The 26,714-nt window shown below is 35.5% G+C and overlaps 1 protein-coding gene and 1 long non-coding RNA gene across 6 annotated transcripts in view; one reads left to right on the top strand and one right to left on the bottom strand.

Annotated features, from left to right (window-relative positions):
- Positions 1-26,714, bottom strand: part of ANKS1B (ankyrin repeat and sterile alpha motif domain containing 1B) — a 1,001,987-nt gene that overhangs the window by 484,602 nt on the left and 490,671 nt on the right. The window lies entirely within an intron of this gene.
- Positions 8,303-22,140, top strand: LOC130678959 (uncharacterized). Its single transcript, XR_008991943.1, has 3 exons — positions 8,303-8,402; positions 15,749-15,830; positions 21,787-22,140. It is a non-coding gene; the product is annotated as an uncharacterized LOC130678959 (long non-coding RNA).

The raw sequence follows: 26,714 nt of genomic DNA, 5'->3' as shown, positions 1-26,714 counted from the left end.
TTTCATTAGATTTTATAATCATGAAATATCTTAAAAGTACATGCAGTGTGCAATTCAGAACCATACCAAAAAATGAATAGTGTGAGAAGAAACATGGTACTTTTTATTGTTATATACACTTCATCTTTTTATAGTGTTAAAGAGTCTTATACTTGTACAGAATGACAGAAATAAATGATTCTCTCTTGATGGGTGCAAATTTTAGAGCATTACTTTTTCCTCAAAGCAAATGATACTATTCTACTCACCACCACAAGAAAAAATGAAGAAGGTCTGATAATGAGTTTTATTAGAAAGCATACTTGAAGCATTAGGTAGAATTTTAGGAACTGATTTTGATAATGCCATCAAAATAAATCTTAGGAATGATTTCATCAGTTTCCTAGGCAGAAGGCTATTTGGATTAAGTAAGCCATTTGTTTTTGAGCCACTAGGTCTTTTCTTCTGTAATGGATGAATCTCTTTTGCACTAAGGGCTATCTGTTAGGGCCAGCAACTAGTCTTGATCTTAAAGGAAATGATGTCAGAAATGTAGTCTAATCAACAAAATATATTGGGAACATCTAGGGACTTTTATAGGCCATGGACAACATTGTTTCTTTAATTTTATATATGAAAGTGTTCACTCTTATTAATTGCTGTCTTCGAATAGTGAGTTGGTAACAAGAATCCTATGTGGTACCTTATAGAAAGTGGTAAATAAATGCTTGCTTGCTTCCAACTATCACTTTTTAGATCTTTCTGTTCCAAGTACAGTGAGAGCATTAAGACAGCTTGTCTGACTTTTCATGGGGCGCTATTCCAAAATGAATACATAGACCAAATTTACATTCCTCTAACCTTCACCAAGAATCCATCCTATGTTTCATTAACATTGAATGAATAACACATTACACAATAGGCAGAAGAATGAGGCTTAACCTAATAAATGAATGGAAAAGTAAATACATGAATATTTTTAACACTGACAAGTCGAGTGTAAATGTATTTAGGGGTCTCTGTAAGAGTGTCTTTGGCATCCATATATTTGGACAGGCCTCTAACATTGGTTTTGGATCTCAAACTACCCATAAGGAATAAATATGAAAGTTTCGCAAAGTATCCTCATCTAATTTTACCTCTTCATGCCTTGCTCTTCACTGCTGAGAACCCTGTGATCTGACCATGTCATAGGCTTTGCTGGGCCCTAAGTGCACCAGCTTTCGCTGCGTTTGCTCTTGCCCTGGCATGCTCTTCCTTTACACTATCCACTGAGGTGATTCTACTTACCATGGGATATTCGGCCCAAGTGTCAGCTTGCCTATGTAAAACCTCTATTAACCTCTGGATAGTTAGTCATCCACTACAGCCTTACTTATTTCTATTGCAGCAAGTGTCACTGTACTGTGGTTGTTTATTTACCTATATTAGATAGAGGCTCCTTGAGTGAAAATTTCATAACCTCTGTGAGTAATAATCTTTGCATAGCATTCATGTAGTCATATCCTTTTTCTGAGTATCATTTCACTCTCCAGAGTTGAATTTAATGGCCAGCGATCTTCATTTCTTGCAACTCTACTTCTATCACCAACATAGAGGCCTGACAATTCTCCCCTATCCCCCAGAGCCTCAAATCGAGTAGACCTGAAGACCTCTCATGCATGAAGTGTGTTGAGTAGAACTATTTCTTGCTTTCATGTTTTATGTAGACATGCTACTGGCTTTATTTTTAACCTTTAATGAATGACACTTGCCTTATTTGTCACTTTTGGGCTAAATAAATTATTTCATTTTTTTTTTTTGAGAGGGCATCTCTCATATTTATTGATCAAATGGTTGTTAACAACAATAAAACTCTGTATAGGGGAGTCAATGCACAATCCTTAATCAACCCCAAGCCCAATTCTCAACAGTCTCCAATCTTCTGAAGCATAACGAACAAGTTCTTACATGGTGAACAAGTTCCCACATAGTGAATAAGTTCCTACATGGTGAACAGTGCAAGGGCAGTCATCACAGAAACTTTCGGTTTTGATCACGCATCATGAACCATAAACAATCAAGTCAGATATGATTATCCACTTGATTTTTATACTTGATTTATATGTGAATCCCACATTTCTCCCGTATTTTTTTTTAATAAAATGCTGAAGTGGTAGGTAGATGCAAGATAAAGGTAGAAAACATAATTTAGTGCTGTAAGAGGGCAAACGTAGATGATCAGGTGTGTGCCTATAGACTAAGTATTAATCCAAGCAGACAAGGGCAACAAAACATCCACGGATGCAGAAGATTTCTCTCAAAACAGGGGGGGTGAGGTTCTAAGCCTCACCTCTGTTGATCCCCAATTTCTCACCTGATGGCCCCCCTGCGACTGTGCCTGTCTTAGGTTGTTCCTCCCTTGAGGAATCTTACCCGTCTCTGGCTAACCAGCCATATTCCGGGGCCATACAGGGAAATGTATAAATTATATCATTTTGTCTGCCAAAGTTAGAGCTTTAATGTTAGTTATTATAGCTTTGGAAGTAAATTTTGTCTATAGCATGAGTGACAGACATGGAATGGGGAGAAAGGGAACTCTGAAGAAAGTGAGCAATTACAAAGCAGAAGTCAAAGTGTGGGTAAGAGGTGGAAATGAAGCTTAGGAGGATAGGTTGGTTGCAAAGTGAACTGGGAATCAAATGACTTAGATCTTCACCAAGCTTTACTTTTAACTTTCTGTATAATCATTTTTTTCTCTCTTTAGTCTCATTTGTTAAGAGAGGGGTTAGACTTGTCTGCTCTAAACCACAAGTATAATTTTTGCAGTATGCACATACACTTATATTAGTATTTGCTTAATTAAAAAAATAAATATTTTTAACTATATGTCACCACCATAGTGATCTTAAGCAATAATATATGTATAATTACAGATTTAATGAGGTAGTTATATATTTTTGAACATACATTAAATACATGGATAAATACATGGACATTAATGTGTTTTAAAGTACATCCATATACACCTAGAATAACAATAGTTCATATTTATTTAAAGCTTACTATGTGCCAGACATTCTAAACTCTATATTTGCATTAACTCATATAATCCTCATAGCACCTACTTTAGTTCTGATTTCACAGAGGGAAAGTTGTGGCAAAGAGAAGTTAATAACTTGCTCAAAGTCGTACAGCTTGTTAGTGACACAGTCAAGGTTCAAACCCAGGCAGTCTGTAGCCATTCTTCGGAAATGATGGGCTGGAAGACATCTTTGGTACTTTTCAGCACTACGCCTCTCTGATTTTGCTTTTTCTCTAGAGCACACTCTTGTGAGTTCCTAAAAGTATACTCACATACTTAGCTTAATAAGTTCTTTTCCAATAGACTGTATGTTAAACTGTATTTGGCTTTTAGCTTTTTCACTATCTTTTATCTCTTCACAATTACACAAAATTGCTCACTTAGCCAGTTCTGCACAACTGCAAAAGCCAAATTTCATTGCATTCCCAGAACCCATTTTATTTGAAATTTCCATAAGAAACATTCTTTCTTGACTATAAAGACATATATAAATTTACTTCTTTCCAAGGGATTCTTCAAGTCTATCCTCAAAATTTAATAATTTACTAACTACTGTATAGGTTTTCTCAAAGACAATGCACAGAAATTCAGTTAGGAAACTGACATTGTCTGATTCCAATACTGAACAATGACATAATCCTTCCCAGTGTCCCTGAATGCTGGACATTCAGCATCTGGAGAAAGGTTTCTAGTAGGAGAACCCACTCTCTCCACCACTGGGTGTTTCATTTATTGGTCAGTACACCCCACTCCCTTTAGGAAATCAGATATGTCCTTCTATTATATATAAGTGCCACTCATTGATTTTAGTATATTATTTTCAAGCAAAATAGAAGTTTGTTTTCTTTTTCCAAAAGCAACATATACTTACATCATATGTAACATTGACTTTTAGTAAAATCAATATATTTTCATACAATTAGAAAAGTATGCAAATGGATACATATCAGACATAATTCCAGGGATCAGCACTGCTGTTATCTTGATATTATTTTCTTCTCCTAATGTGACTGTGTATGCATGTGTTAGTTTTTACATTTGTTTGTTTTAAACTAAATTGAATATTTATATTCTCATACTTTCTGTGTGTAGTGAGGCTCCTCCTGATACTTAACCATGTGCACATAAATCAATTTTTAAAATTTTTTGGAAAATAGACATCAAAAAGGTAAGGGCTTCTACCTCCAGACAACAGACTAAATTTGATCTACCACTTTCCATAGTGGTTGCAGCAACTGACATTCCCACCAACAGTTTAGGAGGGTTCCCATTTCTCCACATCCTTGTCAACACTTGTTATTTCTTGTCTTTTAGATAGTGGCTATTCTAACTGATGTGAGGTGATATCTCTTTGTGGTTTTTATTTGCATTTCCCTGATGATTAGTGATGTGGAACATCTTTTAATGTGCTTGTTGGCCACATGTATTTCTTCTTTGGAAAAATGTCTTTTCAGGTTCTCTGCCAATTTTTTAATTGGGTTATTTGTTTTTCTGCTGTTGAGGCACATGAATTCTTCAATATTTTGAATGTTAACACCTTATCAGATAAATAATTTATGAATATATTCACCCATACTTTAGGGTGTCTTTTTTTCTCCTGATGGTGTCCTTTGCCATACAGAAGTCTTTTAGTTTCATGTAGTCCCATTTGTTCATTTTGATTTTGTTTTCCTTGCCCAAGGAGATGTGCCCAGGAAAAAAATGCTCATGCTTATATTCAAGAGAAGTTTGCCTATTTTCTTCTAAGAGTTTTATAATTTCATGTATTTCATTTAGTTCTTTGATCCATTTCAAGTTTTCTTTTGTTTAAGCAGTTAGACAGTAATCCAGTTTCATTCTCTTGCATGAAGCTGTCCAGTTTTCCTAACACCAGTTGTCGAAGATACTGTCTTTTCCTATTGTATATTCATGACTCCTTTATCATATATTAATTGACCATGTATGCATGGGATTATATCTGGTTCTTTTCCATGGACCTATGGGTCTGTTCTTGTGCCAGTACCATACTACTTTGATTACTGTAGCTTTGTAGTATAGCTTGAAGTCAGAGAGTGTAATACCCCTAGCTTTGTTCTTAGGATTGCTTTGGCTTTAGTTTCTTACTGTATTTGCTTGATAAATTTTTCAGAAATATTTTACATATTATAGATCTTTACATAATATTGGTATATTTTATCACATTCTAGTCAATAGGTGCCATTATAACAGAAAAAAGGTATCAATGAAAAGAGAAAAATTTAGTTATTTTTATAGATAAAAATATATGCCCCCTAAAATCTGCAATGCTCATATTATTAATAATTTAAATATTTTTCATGTTCATTGCGAACATCAGTTCATGTCCTTAGGCAACTTTTCTATTCATTTTAAGTGTTTTTCTTTGCTTTATTTTTATGGACTATTTGTTAAGGATATAATCCTGTATTATATTTGTGCTGAACATTTTTCAAAGATAAGCCAAAGCTTCCACTTACACTTCACATGACATAATTTCAAGAACTATCACCCTCTTTAAAGTGCATTTACATTTATCATTGTTTCTAAGTCCTAAATTTAGGCTTATTTCTCCCTGAAACTGGCATTGGTACTTTGGTTTGAATATAAACCTAAGGATCAAGGTGCTGAGTCCTTTCATTTATGACAAAATTCTATTCTACTTAATCCTCAGTTTACCTTATCTAAGAAATCTGTTTCACTTTATAAGAGAATTAAAAATATTTAAGTTTCAATCTAATACCTGACAACTAGGGAAAAAGCTGTCTTAAGACCTAAGGGAAGAAAATTATCCTTCCCCAGGGGTACTATCAATTACACTTGAAACTATTCTTGGAAGAGTTTATGCCTTTTTTCTAAAATATTTCTATTAAAAAATATAATTAAAAGCTGCTAGATTTATTCAATACATATCCAGTAAATAATGGTTCTGCCATCTCTCCAGGGCTCTATTCCTTCTTTCCCAGTTATAAAGTAAGAGTTAAGTTAGATGATCTTTATTAGGAATCGTTTCAGCTCTGAAATTCTACATGTGATATGTGATTGTTTCCTTAAACAAGGACTGTACTTCCCAAAGAATCATCTGAGATTGTCGGTATCTGTTTTAGAAAGATTGGTAGTGGGGAAGAGTCAGGTTTTAATGGGTATAGATGTTTTACAGATGTTAAAGATATGTTGCTTGTACTGAGAGCTAGGTTTGAAATTTTGATTAAATTAATGCATATTTAGAAGTTTCCAGCATTTATATAGTGAACATTTGGTCTTTCATGCTTCAAGAAATTAATCGAAACTAATGCTTCCTTTGAAGTAGGTGAAAGCTATAAATTCAGCTAAAGCACATGCCAGTTATTGCTAATAGAAAAATTGGGTCAATTTTCATCCTATCAGTGCAAAATTAATTAAAGAAGCCTATTTTTAAAGAGCATGTAAACCACTTAACACTCAGAATCTAGGTTTTATGCATAATTTGGGGGGAATATTAAAGTGTATGACTTAACATTCAAAATACATAATTTTAAGAATTTGAATTTGATTATGTAAACAATGTATTGATGGATCCACTGGATATTGGTGGGGAAAAAAGCTTTGTAATCACTTAATTTTCTTCCAAATAATAAAATTGTATAATTTCACTTTTATAAATTTTATAATCATAATTAAATTATAATCATGCACATGCCTGTGTTGGTGACAATAATGGCTTGTATTTTCAGATGTGAAATGGTTTTATAATGTGTTCGTGGCTTTCTGGATTGACTCTGAAAACTCTGGGTTCATTTAACTTTCTAAAGAAAGAGCCAATACTATAATGTGGAGCTAGATATTACTGAAAAAGTCAACTAGTAGCAGTAAATGTCAAAATTCACCTTAAAATGGCATCTCTAATTATAAACTGACACTAGCAAAGACTTGGCAGTTTCCATGATATGATGAGCATTCACAAGCTCCTGCAGCTGCCAGCCATCTCTCCAGTTTCTCTCCTACATTTGCTTTTTTCCTTTCTGACATTTGATCAGTCAACAGTAAGAATGCTGGTGTTGTCCTAAGCCGCCCTACAGTTTAAAATCCTGACTACTTCCTGTTCTTCTGAAAGTGGGGAGGGGAGAGCAGCAAGTCTTTCAGAATGAGCTCTGCATTTATCAGTCACAGCAGCCGCTGCTGGGAAAGTGGCCTTTGCAGAGGTGACGCTGGTTTGTTCACTGGGGAAGAAAAGCTATTTCTGATTAGAATGGAAGCAAAACAGTTCAGGCAGTTGGAGAGGCTTCTGAAACCTGGAAAGATTGAATCTCCAGGGTTTGGGCAATGAAGCAGAGAGAAGTTTATGAAAATCAGGCAGGGAAACAACTTCAGTTAGTTTAAAAGTGGAACCTGGGAGCTCTTATACAGAAGAAATCATACAGGCTGAATCACAGCAGGAGAGTGAGTAGAAGAAAAGCCTGTGTCTGAGAGTCGTGTTAATAGAAATAAAGGCAGGGAAGAGTCCAGCCTCTAGCACAACTTCACAGAAAGCCCACACGGATGTGTTCAAAGCTGGGTGAATCTTGGGGCACCACCAAGTACAGTAAGTAGACCCCTGCTGTTGGGTTTCATCACGGCGTGTCCCTTCCTGGGACCTCTCATGGAAGCACTTCCCCTAGTGTCCCTCCTCTGTAGTTCTCTAACGTTGGCATCTCCTGAATTCACTGTTAGAGCACTGGACATGCAGAATTGTGGCTCCACCTCGTATCTGTTGAAACAGAATATCATTCTGTTCCCAAGATCTGCGGTTCATTTGTATGCACATTAAAGTTTAAAAAGCACTGTTCTAGAACATACACAGTGAGCTGTCTGAAAGAGAGACATTACTATTACATGTAAAGATGACATAAAGATCATAAGCATCCCCCAATTCTTTATTCTCTCAACAGATACTCCTTAAGCCCAGTGAGGATCCCACAGGCCCTACTCTCAAGGAACTGCACTTTGCTCCCTTTTATTCAACAATATTGTGTTCTGCATTATGTGTGATGCTAGGGTTGCAAAGATAAATAAGACATTGTCCCTGCCCCTAATGTGGTCATAGACAGGTTATAGTTTATGCAAAACATGGGTTACACTTTCAATGATGAGAATATGCACATGGCACTGGGGTTACAGGAGAAAGAGCTGTGGGTGTGTGAGGGTGATGCTAATTTAGTTTTATAGAAATGGAAAGGCTTTTATATAGGAGATGAGCTTGAGCTAAATCTGGAAAAACCAATAATGTTATTTTCTCTTTTTTCAGGTGGACAATGGGGCGTTGAAGGAAGGAGGATGATAGAAGCAGAGGAAAGGGTACCCGAGGCAGAGGGAGCAACTTTAACGAAGGCTTAAGGACAAGAAACAGGTTGGCCTATTTGAGAGTTTTAAGAAGCTCCATAGCTGGATTATAGGTTTTGAGGAGAGTAAATTGGGGTCTGGTGGTCAGAGAAAAGGCTGGAGAGCTTGGCAGGAGCCAGACTTAGAGGGTCTTATAGACTAATAACTTTGGAATTGATCAGACAGAGTAGCTATATAGGAAGTCACTGAAGGGTTTTAAGTTAAGCAATAACTGGATCTTGACTGTGTTTTAGAAACACCATTCTGGAGGATATTTGGGGAATGGTGATTAGACATCTTGGCTGTAGCACAAAGTAAATGGAGAAAAGTAATGGCAGATAAGGGCTGGAAATGTAACATTGGCTCCAGATCATAGAAAATACTGACTGCCACATTTCATGCTTAGTAGGCAGTAGCAAGCCACTGAAAATTTCTCAGCAGGAGAATGCTTTAGATGGGGGAAAGACTTTAGTCTAAAGGCCAGTTAGAAGGTTATTGCAATAATTAGACAAGAGATAATAAGAATCTGATGACTCTGAGAATAGAAATTAAGGGACAGATTCGAGAAGCACGTGCTTCATTATAAGTACAGTTTCATTACTCATTTTAGGATGGCAAATTTTACATAAATCAGATCTTTATAAATGTCTCCATTTCCTGATACCGCCTTTAGTTCTGCACAGATCACTGGGTGAGATGCTCTTAATGTTCTTTGGGTCACCAAGCAAAGATGCTCTTATTGATTTAGCTCCAGACCCGCAGCTCAGTTATAAATGGAAACTGCATGCTCCAAACTCACCCAAATTCAGAATAGGAATCTTGTTACAGAATTGTTTTCTATTTGCCCCTTTCTGTGTATCCCAGCCCTGAATATGCCTCAAGGGAGCCTTTTTGTCATTCCTTACTCATCTTAGAGGCAATGGCCTTCCCTTTTCTCATTTCCAGCCCCTTTCTACTCCAACTGTTATATCCACACATCAGAATCACTGATTCCTCTAGTGAGGTCAAAGGCACACTTCCAGTTCTTAGTTTCTTGAAAACAAACAGTGTGAGTGAGTTGTATGGTAGGTACAACCCAATCACACTTCATTGCTGCAACCACTGTGAGACTTAGTCTTCACATGATTTGAGGCCATGGAGCTTTATTGTTGTGTTAGATTACTCTGAATTCCTTCAGAGACCTCCCAGACTATTCTGTTCATTCCCCATTTCATAGTATGAAATTTTTTGATTCACAAAAAACAGGCTTACACTTATCACTGCACCATTTACAATAGCCAAGCTATGGAAGCAATCTGTGTCCATCAATAGATGAATGGATAAAGGAGATGTACATATACACAATAGAATATTATTCAGCTCTAAAAATAAAAGAAATCCTGCCATTTGCAACAACATGGATGGATCTAGAGGGTATTAGGCTAAGTGAAATAAGCCAGGTGGAAACACACATATACCATATGAACTCAGTTATTTGTGGAATATAAAAACAAAGCGAAACAGAATGAACAAAACAGCAGTAGACTCATAGACACTGAGAAGGGACTAGTGGTTACCATGGGGGTGGAGGTGCTTGGGTGGGGAGGGTGAGAAGGATAAAGGGAACAAAATTCTCAATCATAATATAAGTTGGGCACTGGGATGGTAGTATAACATGGAGAATATAGTCAATGATTCTGTAACATCTTTCTACATTGACAGATAGTAACTGCATTAGTGGGGGTGAGAATTTAATAATATGGGTAACTGTTGAACCACTGTGTTGTACATGTGAAACCAAAACAAGGTTGTATATCAATGATACTTCAATAAAAAAATTTCAAAAGAATTTTTTAAAAAGAAAATAAACACAACTTAAAAAATATAATAATCATATTTGCAACCCTAAAAATTGCCTCACAGCTCATAGTCCTTTACAAAATATTTTAGCAGACCCTCTTTTGTTATTTCAAGGCATATATTGTCTTGCAAAGATCCGTAACAATGTCATGACGCTTTTGACCTGAAACATTTCCGTGTAGGAAGCCAAAAACAGGATCTAGAGAAATGTCAACACAAAACAGGTCTCTTATTACGTGGACTGTGATATTAATATTAATTGTATGTTATTAGAAAAATGTCACACCAGCAGGATAAAATCTACTTTACATACCTAGGGAGTCCTTTTCTTTATTATATCACAGAGAATGTTATTAAAACAAACAAGATTTTCAAATAAAAGGCATACTTGACTTTTATTTGTACAGTATTTGGTACAGAATTTGATGCCCACCTTCTCGTCATCTCCCTTTTCATTCCTCAGCATCAGGACAGAAAAGCAAAAGCAAAAAAGTACAATTGGTTGCTTGGACAAGACTGTTCTTAAGATGGCAAATTTGGGGAAGCAAGTGTATAGTTAAGAAGGGTGAAGGAAAGACACTGCATAAAACATTCTTCAGTGGACTGTTAGATGCCAGAGGTCCAGGCTCTGACCTTGGCCTCACTTGATAGTTTCATTAGAAAAATTTGACCACTAGCTCTTCAGGTCAAAGAAGGCAACACAAATATTGAGGCCGAGGATGGATACAGATACCACATAATGTTAACTCACCTCTCTCCCACACGCTCTCTATTTCTATCATGTTCAGGTATCTCCTGGACTATTCTAGGCCTTCTCTCGTGCTGCCAACTGTATAAAATCACCCCTTTCCAACTGCCTCTCGACTCCTATCCTTGTCTTTATTTTTTTATGGTGCGATACAGCTTCAAAAGCAAATCATACATGTGATTGTAGATTAGACAATGCTGAAGGAAAAGCGTGTTCATGTTCAGTGTATATTATCCAAATAGTTACCAATATAAATACATAAACATTCTAATGTGTCTACATCTACAAAAAGAGGAATAGAGTGCTCGGAAACCCTTTCTCTCCACTTAAATCTAAATTCTGGACATTTTTCCATGACCAACAGTTATGTTTTAATAATAGTAATGGTTGCCTATTATTCCACTGATGATTCCAATTTAACCAATTTCATAATGATATATACTTAGGCTGTACACAAGTATTTTTCTATTAAAACAAATACAAACTTAAGAAAAAACAAAACTTATACAATCCTATTTAGTCCTCACAACGGCCTTGTGATTTTGTCAGCTATACAGTTTTTCCAGGTGTTTAAGTTTCACAATATAGAATATTTATAGTCTGGGTCAAGCATCATGGCCTGACTTTCAAAATATAGAATTGCAAATGGCCATTTCTTCCTTAAAAAAAATATACGTATTTTAAAAAAGATAGGAAGAGGTACTATATTCTTTTTCCTGCCTATCAATTTTCCCCATGTGACAATTTGTCTTCTGGCCTGATAATTCAAGACCTAACAGGCTTAGAGAGTGATTAGAAACATTCATGCTATAATATTAATACTTACCAAATCCCACTGTTGTTCCTGAGCTTTTCATTTTTGTGACGATGCTTAGCCAGAATGGAAGCTGCCTACACAATTCTTGCATGAAAATTGTACCTGCTTGGTAATATTCTTATCTCCACCCACTTTTGAGTGGAACAGAACAAGCATTGAGATGTGCATTTACACATTTGCATGAAAATATAGCTTACACAAAGTCAGGTTTGCATGTCCAATTTCAAATGCATACCGCCATAGAAATAAATGCACATTAGAAAAGGCAGAATCTCTCAATGTCCAGTATCTTTATGTAGTACCTTTTCCATTCTCCTTTTTCTACAAGAAATAGGAGTGGGCTGTTTTATGGGAGACTTAAAAAAGGCACATGTCTTTTCTTCCTTAACATATAGATCATAGAATGTCCCAGAAGACTAGTTCTTCAGGCAAATTCAAGAATGAAGTGGAATTTGTCGATATATTCTCTCTTTTATGATAGTCTTTTCCTTTGTTAATGTTACCCCAAAGCCTTGCTAGTCCCATAGCTTAGAGACTTCCCTTGCAGAGACCTTCCAGATTATTCTTTCCATTCCCCATCTGATAGAATGAAAAACAAAAAACAGGCTCACACAGTCCTGTTTAGTTCTCACAATGGCCTTGCAATTTTGTAATCTAATATAGCAGATATTGTTATACCTATTATTCTTCACTTCTAAGGATTCAATTCTTTATGATGATTTCTTGCTTTTTCTATGAAAATGAAATTTATCTCTTCAAGCTTTTTAAAAAATCTTTATTATAATATTTCATGAAATTAATTTATTTGAAATAAATCAGAGTTTGATTATGGTTTTTATTGGCTGCACTTCTTAGTTCTAGAGTTCTTTACTTTTTTTGAATTTTGGTTTTCAGGCACCCATATTCCTGACCCCTGCTTTGGGGCCTACCACGGATTTTAAGAGTAGGCTTCGATCCCATCTCCAGTTTTGCACTGAACACTTTTAGTCCCTTTGCCATATGGAAACTGAGCTACTGGATCTGAATCTACTAGTCCCCAGTCCCCAACCCTGTGTACTACTTGGATTTCTATTCCATTTCAGTCCACTGAACTGTTTATATGGTTTTTTAACTTGGCCTTGTTTTTCTAGATTCTTACTCTTACACTTTATGTCTCATTGTATGGGTTGTAAACTTATGGGGTCATCTTGACCAGATGTTTGTGGAATCCCCATTTTATAGATAGAAGTGAACTGAAAAAGGTTTATTCACTTGCCCCAAATTGCAAACCTAATCAATGGTACAGTCTGGGCTCCAGTTCATCTTTTATATGACACTGATAATAAAATTTTATTTCATTTTAAAGAGAGCTGCTCTCAATGAACTGCTGTTCAGCTGTGATAAAGCAGGAAAACACATGACTTAGAAGACTTGCATTCCAGTTCTGACTCTGCCGATTATCAGGCTCCTGTGGCTCTATTCCAACAAACTATAAGTAGATCTGTATTCATTGTTGCAGACGACAGAATCCCCTTTAGTTGCCTGGTGCAAAAATAAGTTTATTCTAGGTCTTAAGTAGCTTAATGAGTCTTTAGAAAGGCTAGAGAACCAAGCCTGGAGTTTCACAATCAGCAACATACAAGGTTAAAGCCAACAGAAGAAATACCCATTACTCACACTAACTGAGCATTCTAGAACTACTCATTGCTGTCACCCCTGGGGATCAGCACTTAAGCCTAAACTTAAGACATTCTACCGTAACTGCCCCAAAAGACCCAGACATCTCTATCACCATGCTTCTCACATGCGGCTGCTGCCTTCTTAGCAGCATTGTGACTCTAAACTTGTTTGGTGGAACCAAGTACCAAGTGGAACTTTGGTTTCAAGGGATTCTAGAAATTAAGTTGCATATGCTTTGCTTTTTTTTTTTATTCAGGCTCTGTGGTAGGAAGTTAAGATATAATGGAACTGGAATGGGTAATGAGTAAGGCAATAGGCTTTATCTGTCATGGGTTGGTACTAAAAATTTCCCCATTTTACAGATGAGGAACCTAAGCCTTAGGTAGATTATGTTCTTTGCTCAATGATAAACAGTATGGCAGGAAGCCAGGATTTCAACCCAAACATTCTGGTCTAATATAAGGTGTGAGCTTCTGAGAAGCAAGGATTCTTTCTGATTCAGTATTTTCAGTATCAAATGCTGGGTGCCATTATTCCTTTAATCATCCAACACTTTTTATTGAATATCTACTACTTTTAGGTACTTTATTAGGGACCTAGGAATGGGAATGAACAAAATAGATATAGTTCTCGATATCATGAGGGTCAGTGTTTAGTGATATAGAGTCTTTAGATTAAAAATAATGTATTAATTAAACACAACTTTTATTATATGTGATACAGCAAAAAGATATGAGAATGAGAGAGAGCATTTAAATGGGGTTGGGGGGGGGGGATTTAAGCTAATTTTGGAGAACAGATAAAGTCTTCCCTAGGGAAGAGACTTGTAAGAGTTGGTACAGGTGTCAGCCAGCCTAAGGAGCAGGTTGGGCAGAGAGTGTCGTAGATACACGAAATAAAGAGAATGTGAGAAGGCCCTGAGGTTGAAAAGAGGTTAGAGAATTGAAAGAAGGTTGGTGTATTTGGAACATAGACAATAAGGAGGAAACTGACTTGGGATAAGGGTAAAGAGGTAAGAATGCATCACGTTTGTTGAATGAATGAATGAATGTGTGTGTGCACCAGATGGGGGGAGCTGTGAACCTTCCTGAACTTCCTTTTTACACTGAGATTCTACAAGTCCAAAAAATATATACCTCTGCTTTTTTACAAAAGGGAGAGTGAGGCCAAAGTGGTAAACTTCCCCAAACTCATTAGAATATATTGATAGTCCACCTTAACACTTCAAAACTAATCACTTCTGTGGATGCTGTGGGTTCTACAAGAAGAAAGTAGAATGGACCCAATTACCTAACACCTGAAAGTAAAATAGGAAAACTAACAGAATAATGTAGTATAATTAAAATTAAACAGATGGCTTCTTTCTTCTCTTTATACGGCCTTTGAAGCCACATTTTGTCTTGATGAATAAACAAAAATCTTTTGAACTTTGTTTAAAGCTCCTTTTCAAATAATGGAAAATGCATGAAATGCTTACATTAGGAATACAATGATTTGTTCCTTAATATATTTTTAATCAAATACAAAAAAAATCAAATTGCTCTATTTCTGTCTAAAGGAAAGTGTGATTATATTCTATTTTTTTTACATAGAAAGAATCCTTAAAATTATTCTACCAATATCTAATACATATTTGCAAACTTTCCAAAGATTTACATTATTATATGTTCCAAAGTAATGTTTAAAATCATATATTAATTTCCACGTTCATCTTTCAAGTTTAGAAATGAAATGTCTAGATTTTCAAACATATTCAGTGATCAGGAACCATATTCAATGAAGAAAATTAAGCAGCCTTCTGGACTTCTCAGGAATAGATTCAGTATCCAATGATTCATAATTGTTTTAAAATAGATGGTTTATTTTCTCTCTTATTCAAAGTTTGTTATCAGAGCCACATACCTGAACTATAAGCACGGTCCTTGACATTCATGAAACATCCTTAAAGTTACTTTTCCTTTTTTCATCAGCTTCTGTCCCAGGTGAATGGACAAAGCAGAAGGCTTCCCACGTATGGCTAATCCCTTTATCTGTCCTCTGAATCTCACTGCCTTTTGCAGTGAGAACTGGGAGTTCACTTACCCAATGATCACTCTCAGCATCTACAACATTTTCCTCCAAACTAGTTCTTTCCCCTTAGCATATAATCATGTTCAATTCTCTCTTGTGTACAAACAGGCAAAACCCAATAAGCCCTCAAATATGTCTCCTTGATCTACAGTTCTTTTTTCCTGTTTTTGTTCACATCCAAGATTTTTAGAGTAGTTTGTATTTATTGGCTCTTCTTTCTCATCTCACTTGCGTGTCTCAGGTGACATTGTGGCTTCAGCCCCTGTGCTCCAGTGAAACCATTTCTGAAAGCGTCTCCAGTGACCTCTTAGTTGCCTTACTCAGTGAGCACTTTTCAGGCTTTTTGGGGGGTTTCTAGGCAGCATTTGATATTATTAACCAGATAGTTCTTGAAGCTGGTGGCATCATGAGGAGGAATAAGACAGGCCCTCCAAATCACCACAATAAGAGGTGCCCACCTTATACTCAGTTGAACTAGTACATGGGCAAGAAAAAACTTATGTTAAGCCATTGAATTGAATCTATGAATTGTTACAGCACCTGGCATTATTTACCTTGGCAAAAACATGAATCTTATTAGGTCTTTCCTTATCTGACCTCCCTAATTAGCCTCAACTGTCAACCCTATGAACTCTCCATGCCCCAGCTACACAAACTATTTTGCATGCGTGTGTGTGTGCTATTGTCCATGCTATTCTTAATACCTTTCTATCTATTACCTGTTAACATATTTATTCCTTTAGTTTCACTCACAACCTCTAAGATTCCCTGTCCCCAACAAACATAGTTATTCCCATTGTAACTCATATACCCCTTGCTATGGACCAAATATTTCCAAAATTCACATAGTGAAACCTATTCCCCCAATATGATGGTATTTGGAGGTAGGGTCTTTGGAAGGTTATAAGGTCATAAGGGTGGAGTCTTCATGACTGGAATTAGTGTCCTTATATAATAGAGATCCCAGAGAGCCCCCTCATCCTTTCTGCCATGTGTGGACACAGAGAAGACAGCCAATTATGAACTAGAAGCAGGTTCTCACCAGCACCAAAGTTAGTGTTCTTATAAAATTTTATTTAAGGGTCTGGTATTTATCATTTATATAATTCACTTATTCCACAAACCTAAGAACCTCTTATTAAGCAGCAGACAAAATACGAGGCAGTGGACACACTGCTGCAAATACATGGGGTCTGTCCCCAGAACATTCAACTGGGGACAGAAAACAATTATGATACAGTATTATTAGTGCTACAATAGAGGGGTATCTTATGTTTTTGTAGCAGCATGAATGAAGACACCCCTCTATTGTAGCACTTTATATATATTTGTTATATTGGTCCCCTGAACTTTTCCTGATGTATATGAAAGCTATTTCTCTTAAGAATCTAAATATTTTTTCTAATAATCTATTTCTCTTAAGAATCTAGACTTTTTTTCAAAATCTACTGGCACCTTGATCTTGGACTTTCCAACCTGCAGAACAGTGAGAAATAAATTTGTTTATAAGCCTCCCAGTTTATGGTATATTTGTATAGCAGCCTGAGCTAAGACACCCCTCTATTGTAGCACCAATAATACTGTATTATAATTGTTTTCTGTTCCCTGTTGAATGTTTTGGGGACAGACCCCACGTATTTGCAGCAGTATTTCCACTGCCTAGCATTATGTCTGCCACTTGATAAGAGGTTCTTAGGTTTGTGGAATAAGTGAATTATATAAATGATAAATACCAGAACCTTAAATAAAATTTTCTAAGAACAGTAGTTTCTAGCTAAGAAGATGAAACACATTCATGGTTTTATATTTTGTTTTCCTTTAGTTAAATCCTAGCTATTAAAGATTTATAAATTTCTAAAAAAAGATAAACTCTTACCTACCACTGGTTTTAAAGATTAATTTGGGCAACAACTACATGAACACACAGCCTTTGTATCTAATTTTCCTAGAGGTGATTTTCTATGCACAGTAAATTTATCTTTTGCAAATAATATTTGCATATGATCAGTCACATGCTTTGTAATCCAAATGTATTAATATTTTAATTAGCTATAAGCAGTAGGAAAGAGATTTATCCAGTCTACTGTGGAAGTACTAATATGATTTTCAAAAACAACCAAGAACACTAATTTTGTTGTCAATTTCATATCCTTCTAATTACCTCTTAAATAGGCAGCACTTTTCTCCTGGTAATCAGTGATGTTTTCAAATAGCTTTAAAAGAAGAAAAGCATTTAAGCTAATTCTTAGAACAGATGAAACTGTTTATTTTGACATTTGTCGGCTGTAGACCATGTCCTTTCCAGTTCTGAAAAGACAACCTGAAAACTTCTGTGTTTAGAACACATAATTTTAATAACTTTAGGGGCGATTAAAAATGGAACCACTTTCAGGTGTTACATTAGATGATCCTTACTCATCTTACTTAAAGGAGCTGGGCCAGTGACATTGATGGCCGTACTGTCAAATTATTACTGTGCCAATAGCTTGAGAAAGCAGTCTGAAGAATCAGAGGGCCAAGGTCTAGGGACCTGAGGAATGTCTCCTCCCTCCCTCTCTAGCCCTAAGTTGGACACTTGATAATGGGAGGAAATGAAATGAAGAGTTCTTCTTTTAGGCAAGGTCATGTTAGTTGGAAGGAAGACAAAGCAGTTTAGGATGAGGGTTGTAATGCAAAAGATAGTTTAGAGGAACAATAGAAAGTGTTAGTGTAGTTAGAGGTTCAAGTTGCTAAATATATAAAATGAGAACAGAAGAATATAAAAATTCTAAACTGTGTCAGAAGGAATCATGGGATGTGAAGAGCATAAGGACTTAAGAGGGACATCATTTTAGCTCAGTCCTTTCATTTTAAAGAGGAGTAAACTGACCTTTAAAACGGTTAAATCGCTTGACCCAGGTTGCAGAGAGTTAGTGAAAATAGTGTCTATGGGTTTCTATGGTGGGGATAGGGAAGAACATAAAAAGGGAAAAAGTAAGTAGGTCTCCTTTTTATTCTGATCCAGAAACGCAAATCCTTTAAAGGGCATGCAGACCTTTTTTTTAAAAAAACATCTGGCATTACTTGCAGAGCTGAACCAAATGCTGTGATTGGTACCCAGAGTAGGCCAGAAAAATATGCTTTGTAAAACTTCTTTTTGTGTATGGATAACCTTTGTAAAATTAGCTCATACTTGCTTTTAAATTACTTGACACCTGGCTAGTCACTCCTCAGTAGAAATGGCCTAAGAGTTACATAGAGTTTGCTAAACTGGGCTGCTGGCATTATTTTGGGGACCGTTCTGTCTCACTTTGCTTGAAGAACACTTTTCTGCTACTCACTTGGATACCTCATGCTATGTAATTCAGTTTTAACGAGTGTGTGTCTTCTTACAACGTTATTGAGAAGTAATGCGTAAAGCAAAAGCATAAATAAGATTGATAGAATTGTCAGTCTGGAGAATATCTGGAAGGAGACAATCAGCTATGAAAACAGCTAATGTACTCAGAGAAACACTGAAAGACTTCAGAGTAACTACACAAATTTGAGTCCTGCCCGAAATACCTTCTTACAGCCACGAAAAATTCTGCTTTGTCTTTAACGACTTTGATGAAACTATACTGTAACCTGCTTTTTCTTATTTCTATTATCTCTTATAAAACTGTGTTGCATATAATATAAAAAGATAGATTATCAAGAAAACAAGATGCCTTGACAGGCCACTCCCATCAGGCAAAAGACTCGTCTAAAGAAGAAAATCATACCATACGTCAAAGATCTATTAATTATTCACTTACAAGAATGAGCACCTAGAGATTGAGTTCCTCAACCCTCATGAGCAAATATATATATATATACATATATATATATATATATTTATTTATTTATTTGGTATATTGGTCCCCTAAACTTTTTCTGATGTATATGAAAGCGATTTCTCTTAAGAATCTACACATTTTTTTCTGTTAATCTATTTCTCTTAAGAGTCTAGAAGTTTTTCAAAATATTTTAGTTATAGAGTCTATTATAGCTGAAGATTCTCAATGATTCTTAAAAACTTACTTCAACACACATTCATATGGAAGGCAAGTTTGACCTTACAATTTGCTTCATATTGTAATTCAAATTTTAAGTCGACTTCCACTCCAAATAAGGATCTTACACTCTTCAGTACCATGTATATAAAACCGAACCACACTACCCAAGCCCAGGCTACCTGTCTCCTATCTGGAATCTTTGCTTCTTCCCAGTATAAATCTTACAAGAATACCAAACCAATCTCATCTGAGACACCACAGAACAATATGGTCTTTGGAGTCAGATATCTGTGAGTGACATGCTGGCTTCAAACCATTTTATTGTGAACTATTGGATGAATCCCTTATCTCCATTAAGTCTCAGTTTCCTTATCCACAAAACTGAAATAATACCAATCTCATAAATTTATGGAGGACAGTAAATGCATGTATTGCCTATAAAAATCCTGGCATATGATAGGCACATAATAAATGGTAGTGACTGGTACTATCATCATCTTCTGATATACTAGTTTCTCACGTCACACGTAAAAACCTTTGAGTCCCTCTGGCCATATCCAATTAAATTCAGTCTCTCCCCCTGTGCTCTTATGCTTTCTACATTCTGGCCCAGAGGCATCTGCTCTCCCAGGATTCCAGAGCAGACATTGTAACTCTGGTCAGCCTAGTTTCCTTTCCATCTCTTTCGCATGTCAGTTCCTTGTTCTCTACTGTTACCTTGCTCGGTATATCCTCCCTGTTTATGCCAGGACCTGCCACTCCTTAAGGTCTCAGCTTATGTCCCATCCTTTTCCTCTATGGAACATTCCCTTGATAACACTAGTCTGTTTCTTTCTTGTCTGCCTCCTAGTGCCAGCTCTCAGAGGAACCAGAGAAAGGATAAAATTTTTCTGTAATGTACTCTCAGTTTTCCTATCAGAGCCTGTTCATTTTTTGCACATAATCCTGCCACTTCAGGCATGCATTTCGCACTGTTATGTATACTAGTTGAATACTAAAGTAATTTTCTTTTCCCTTGAAGTTTGTAGGATGATAGTCCAAAGAAAAGATTAATTTATGTTTATGTAGATTATCTTGATTTCAGCGAAGTTCTTTATTGGCACACGGAGCTCTCTTCTGCTTCATACATGATAAAAGAGATATCACAAATACCTTATGAACTAAACAATAAATATAAGTGGAATGACAAATGCAATGTAATGCACTGTATTCAGAAAGTATTAGAAATGGATCTAAACAATCAGGAAGGAGATCTTTGGTAATATGTGACAGGGGTCTGATGAGAGCTGTAGACACTTTCCTGTTCATCAGGGACATCCTGGAGCAGTGTAACAATCCTCAAATACAGATTCCTAAGTTCCAATACAGACCTAGTGAATCAGACACTCTTTGGTAAGGCCTGGGAAACATAACTGCTACTTGTGTGATGTCTGATGCACTAGGAACCATAAAAATAATAGCAAAAGCATGTGCTTCAAAATCGAGGATTAGATTCAAAATTTGTTTCTTTCTTTGTATGTGAAGTACTAGAAACTCTCTGAGCCTCAATATTTCTTCATGGTGAGTATTAAGGGAGTTGATGCATGTATAGTATCTGGCATATATAATAGGTTATCATTAAATAGGAAACACTCATTGCTAATTTGGATAAATACCCAAAAGAAATGCTTACCATATCCATGTTTGCCACAACATTGGGAAAGAGAACTGATACAACAAATGCCAAAATGACCCTGAGTCCTGGACCACTGGGCCAAACACCCACAATATTAACATAAATAAGATCAGACAGTAGATTTGGGCTGCACAATCAATTGCTCAAGTAAAGGACAGGGGACCTGTGAGATAACAACAGTTGACAGAAAAAAAAAAGTTTTTGTTGACTTATAAAAGTCAAGACAAAATAAAAGTGTGTGTTTCAAACAATCTTTGGGATAAGGAATTATGAAGTTGGGAGGGTAGGGTACTAGCATATTTGACAACTTTTATATTTTTTACCATTCCTAGTATAGTAGTTACTTTATAGAAAAACCTCAAAAGCATTTTGAACCAATAAAGTGTGATGCCAATAAAAGGTCAATACAATCTTTGGCTATAATACTATTAATCACTAACAGTATGATACCTGATATTATGATGCACTTATTTTATATTACATAATATGTTGAATGTTTTACATGTATTATCTTCTTTAATTGATAAACTTTTAATCTCAAAATCTTAGAAAATATTAATTTCTTGAAATCCACAATTACAAACCCAGACCATCCAAGGCTTAATCCAGTGGGATTTCTACATTGTCATAACTGCCATGAAATAAAGTAAATGTGCTTCAGAGTCCCTAATTGGAACTGCAGGTAAGGATAGTGCTAGAATTATTTCCTTAGTTTTGGGGCAACTTTCTCTGTGTGATGAATTTTAATAATTACTTCAGATCGGCATTTGCACTTTTATGTATTTGTTTTCCCTGTGGCAAATTTATTCCTTAACAAAAGTTTGGGTTCCTTTTGTTCATTTTTTAGTTGTCTTTTGAATAAAAAAGTGAGTGACTTGGGAGAATCACATTATTCAGAATTAGATAAGCACCACTGCCCTGCAAGAAAAGGAGCTCACTTCTGCTTGTTTGGCATTCTGATTTGATGGCCTCTTTTGGGAGACTCAGATTTCATTGATTTGCATATATTATGCTGTCTTCTGATAGATTTCCTCCCACAATAGCTTGTGTGCTATTAGCTCTGCTTTCATGCTATTTAACATTGGAGAAGGGAATATTTTTCTGTAATACCTTACATTTCCTCTGACCCTGCTTGAGACAGATTCTCTCAATTTACACCATGTACCTGCCCACTGGGTATTTTATATGTATGCTCTGAGGAGACTTTCTTTATATACCCCTTTCCATATTTGAACAATTACGATTCTTGACTTCTGTAATAAACACACTCCTTGCGGTATGTTAGTTATATAATTTACCTTTTTTTCAGTGAAGAGAGGAAAATGGAAATTACAATAAAACTATCAAAATTCACAAAATCTATGTGTCTAATCAGGAGACAATTACATAGTAATCTGAACAGGAAAAGTTTAATATATAAAGAACTATTTACTATAACAGGGAATTGGCATACTTAAGGATTGGCTAGTGAGGGACAAAGTGAACACTAAAAAATATAGGAATGGGGAGCAGCTATGAGGAGCAGCCAGTGTCCTAAGGCTGAGATGGAGTGCCTGAGAAAGACGTCCTCTACTTCCAAGGCTGATCCAGACCTGCACACAGTTATGGGTCCCAGAATGGCAAGCACTGAACCAGGTGCCCTGCCCAAGTATGTTGCTGAAGATCTGCCCTCCAGAACGTGCTAGTAATCTGTTCTCTAGGATGCCAGGGAAAACTATTTATAGAATGATGTCTTGCTGAAATCACTCTGCTATGAAAATGGCCAAGGTGGGTGCTGGGATAAGCTGCAGGCCTCTGGGTGCAGCTGACTACCAGGCCCAGCAGGAGCCTGCTGAGCAAGCACACCCAACCCAGGGAGGAGAAGCCCCTTTCTCCTATTATGTATCTCCAGTGTCTTCAATGGACAAAGCTTAACATTCTACAAGCTGGGGAAGGAAAAATATTTAAAGGGCTCATTTCCATTTTTGCAGAGCAGGTAATGGGATATAAATTTGCAGCTAAGATGATAAATCGATATATGTCATACCAGGTAACCTGTATTTAACAGGAATCTTGGTGGATCTGGCTCAATTTCTTACTGTCCAGTAGATTGATGCTTCAGCCATCTAAGACAGATGGTTAATTTTGCTTAAACACAGAATGTGAACCTGCCTCACTCCAAAAACCTAAATCAATTAAATCTATACATGTTCATTAGAGAGAATGCTGGAAATACCTAAAAAGTTTAACACTTTTTAAAAGTGTTAATTTAAAAATTAAAATTTAAAAAAAATTTAATTTAAAAATTAAAATAATCCATAATTCTAGAATTTAGAGTAAATTATTACTGGCATTTTAAGGTAGATAAGCTTCTAGTTTTTCTTTCTTTTTTTTTGCCATTCATTCATTCAATTCTTTAGTATTTATTAGGTCCAGGCACAGGGGTAATTGTTGGTGTACAATTGTAAACCAACCAAACATTATTCATCAACCCCAAATCTAGTGAGGGAAACAATGTTAAATGATTATGTATTTATGAATACATAAATATGCATAGTGCATATATCTATACATAACACTTTAAGAATAATATTGGAGTCACTTTATGCTGATTTGTATTTAGCTTTACTTACTTAATATTATATTATGAATATTTCCCATGTCACTAAAAAGTTTTAGAAAGTGTCTTTTTAAAAGTATGGCTGAATAAAATTCTATCACCTAAATAGAACTTAATTCTTCAACTTTTTTTTTCTATTGTTTAACATTTTAGCATTATAAATAACACACTCTACATCATGTCCATCCCCAAACAGTAAAAGTAACTACACTCCTAGGTTTAAACTTCATCTCTAACAAGAGTTTAGTGATCTTGAGAAAAATCACTTAACTTCTCTGTCTTCAATCAGACTGTAATAGTATACCCCTTATCAGATTGTTGGGGCAATAAAATACTTAATATATTGAAAGCACCTAGAACACTGTCTGAAAACTGAAACTATTTAAATGTTAGCTGTGGTACTTAATCATTTGTTTTGTGTCTGTATGTACCCCTGAGATGAAAGTGCCTTTTTGTTTGTTTACCATTATATCCATAGTATCTAACACACTGTCTCATCCAGAATTTAATAAATATTTATTTCATTAATTACATGGAAAAACCCTTCCATTTATAAACCCCATCTTTGGTTGTGATAGTTTGAATTCCTATAAAGTAGAATTGCAAGTTCAAAGAATATGAACATTTTTAAGAATCTTGATATTGTTAGATTATATTCCAGAAAACTACCAATTCATATTCCATTCACAGTACATGATAAGGATGTATTCCTTAGCTTACTCTTATCAGCCTTAAGTATTATAATTTGAAATTTTTTCTAATTTTTAATAATCTATCACAGTTTTAATTTGTGTTTATTTAGTGAAGTGGAACATATTTGTCTGAATATATTCATCAACTTTTCTATTTTCTTTACTCAATTTTCTACTGACATATAGGTGCTTTGCTTACTGATTTTTAAGAACTCCTTTTATTGTTAGATACTAACCTTTTATTTTTATAGTGTAACATTTGCCTCTCAATTTTCATATGTTGCTTAGTGGCATTTAGATGATCTTAAGTTTTTGTAGTCTAACATATTGATCATTTTGTTGGTAATTAACTACATTGCTTTTGATTAGAAATTACATGTAAAAGTAAAAAACATCATCCATACATTATTTAGTATTTTGCATGTCTTCACTCCAATGGAATTTATTTTACTAACCTAAATTGTGGCTATTCCCAGTATTATTTATAGTAATAATATTACTATCCTTCCCATGGCATGTTGACATTTTCTTGATAAATATTATGCTTTTTATTGTTAGTAAGGTCTTTGGATTCTATCAAGTTTCATGAATTTCTACTATCTACTAGTACCATAATTTTTAAAGTGGTGAGTTTAATTTATTATGTTTTTATATTTTGTAGGGTCTTTGAATTCTATTAAGTTCCATGGACTTCTATACTCTACCAGTACCACAGTTTTTAATATGGTAAGTTTGATTCATTCTAATATCTTGTAGAGAAAGTCTCTGACTTCCACCATAAATGTGCATGTGGGTGTGTGCACACCCACATGCACACACACACAAAGTTCCACTCCATCACACTTCATACATTCACCAAATACTTTGGGATACCTTATGTGTATCTAGGTGCTGTGAATAGAACAGCTGACAAAACTGACTTTGCTTTAGCTCTCTCCTCTCCAGAGCTAAAAGAATGTACAGATGGGACTAGACAAGCAAGCAGGCAATTTTATTATATATAGGCTATCACAGGGCAAGTATAAGGTGCTATGAGGAGCTACCGGTCCAGACTTGAGGGACAAAGGAAAAAATGAAATTAAAATTAAAATCAAAAGGGTACGAAATGTGAAGAAGAAATATCTAGGCAAAAATGTCAAGACATTGGTGAAATGAAGCTGATCTCTCCACTACCCAGTTCTTCTTAAGTTTTCTTAAATATATTTCACCAATTCATTCAATATGTTTTGATGATCCAGTTTCATATTTTGTTTTGAGGCTAAGGATGAAATATCCCTCTGTTATCCAACTTTACGCATCTCCTTTACGATTCAGGCACTTGAAATGAACTAATCTTCTAATTCTATGTCTGATCTACATGCTCGCTCCTCTTTTCATACATTTCTCTTCTTGTTGTATTTAACCTGATGCTCTTCAGACAGATAGTCTAGCATTCCAGAGTCTGTTGCTTGCTTCCCCTGTGACTTGCATGAAATCACAGATAATCATTTTTAAAAAGACTGAAAAAATATTTGTACTCAAGTGTGCCGAGAGCATGAAAATTAAACTAATCCAAATGATGTAATTATTATTTCTACAGGAATTCTGAGGTTTATGAAAATGATTTCTTACGATTAAAAGAGAGGTTTTAAAATGCTTGTAAGTGAATACTTTCCATACATATAATCAATATCACAGCATCTGTGAAAATTGTTTGCATTCACACTTTATGCATTACTCACATTTTCAGTAATTTTGTGAACCACTGACTTTATGTCCTTAACCACTTTAACCAAATATTCCCCAAGAAAATGAATTCTTCAAGTATCAGTCAACATGTAATAGACTCTTTACTTTTTATGTATTTCAGGCAAGCTACTTAATCTTAGTGTAAACTACTTTTCATCATTTTTTATTTTATAATTCTGATAGTCATAAAAATTTCAATTGCACTTTATCTTGTCTTTCTACTCTTCCAGCTGTTTTTGTGAGGCATTAATGTTTCATCATATTTTAGACGAGATGAGCTTGCTGCAGAATCCAGCTCACTATAAGTGGTCAATCACTTTTAGCAGAACTGAACTGAATTATTAAATCTTTCCAGGCTAAGAAGAGAGCTATGGAAAACTCTTTATTTTTCTACTACGGGCTGGAAATTTTATTCTTTTGACTTCTCAAAGAGGACCTAGGTCTAGACTAAATCATTGACCAACTGGCGACATAATGTGAAGAATGGTTCATAACAG

This window comes from Manis pentadactyla, chromosome 10, assembly GCF_030020395.1.
Source record: "Manis pentadactyla isolate mManPen7 chromosome 10, mManPen7.hap1, whole genome shotgun sequence".
In the NCBI taxonomy this organism is placed as follows: domain Eukaryota; kingdom Metazoa; phylum Chordata; class Mammalia; order Pholidota; family Manidae; genus Manis; species Manis pentadactyla.
Note: the sequence above shows the minus strand (reverse complement) of the source record. Positions and strands in the feature narration are given on the sequence as shown.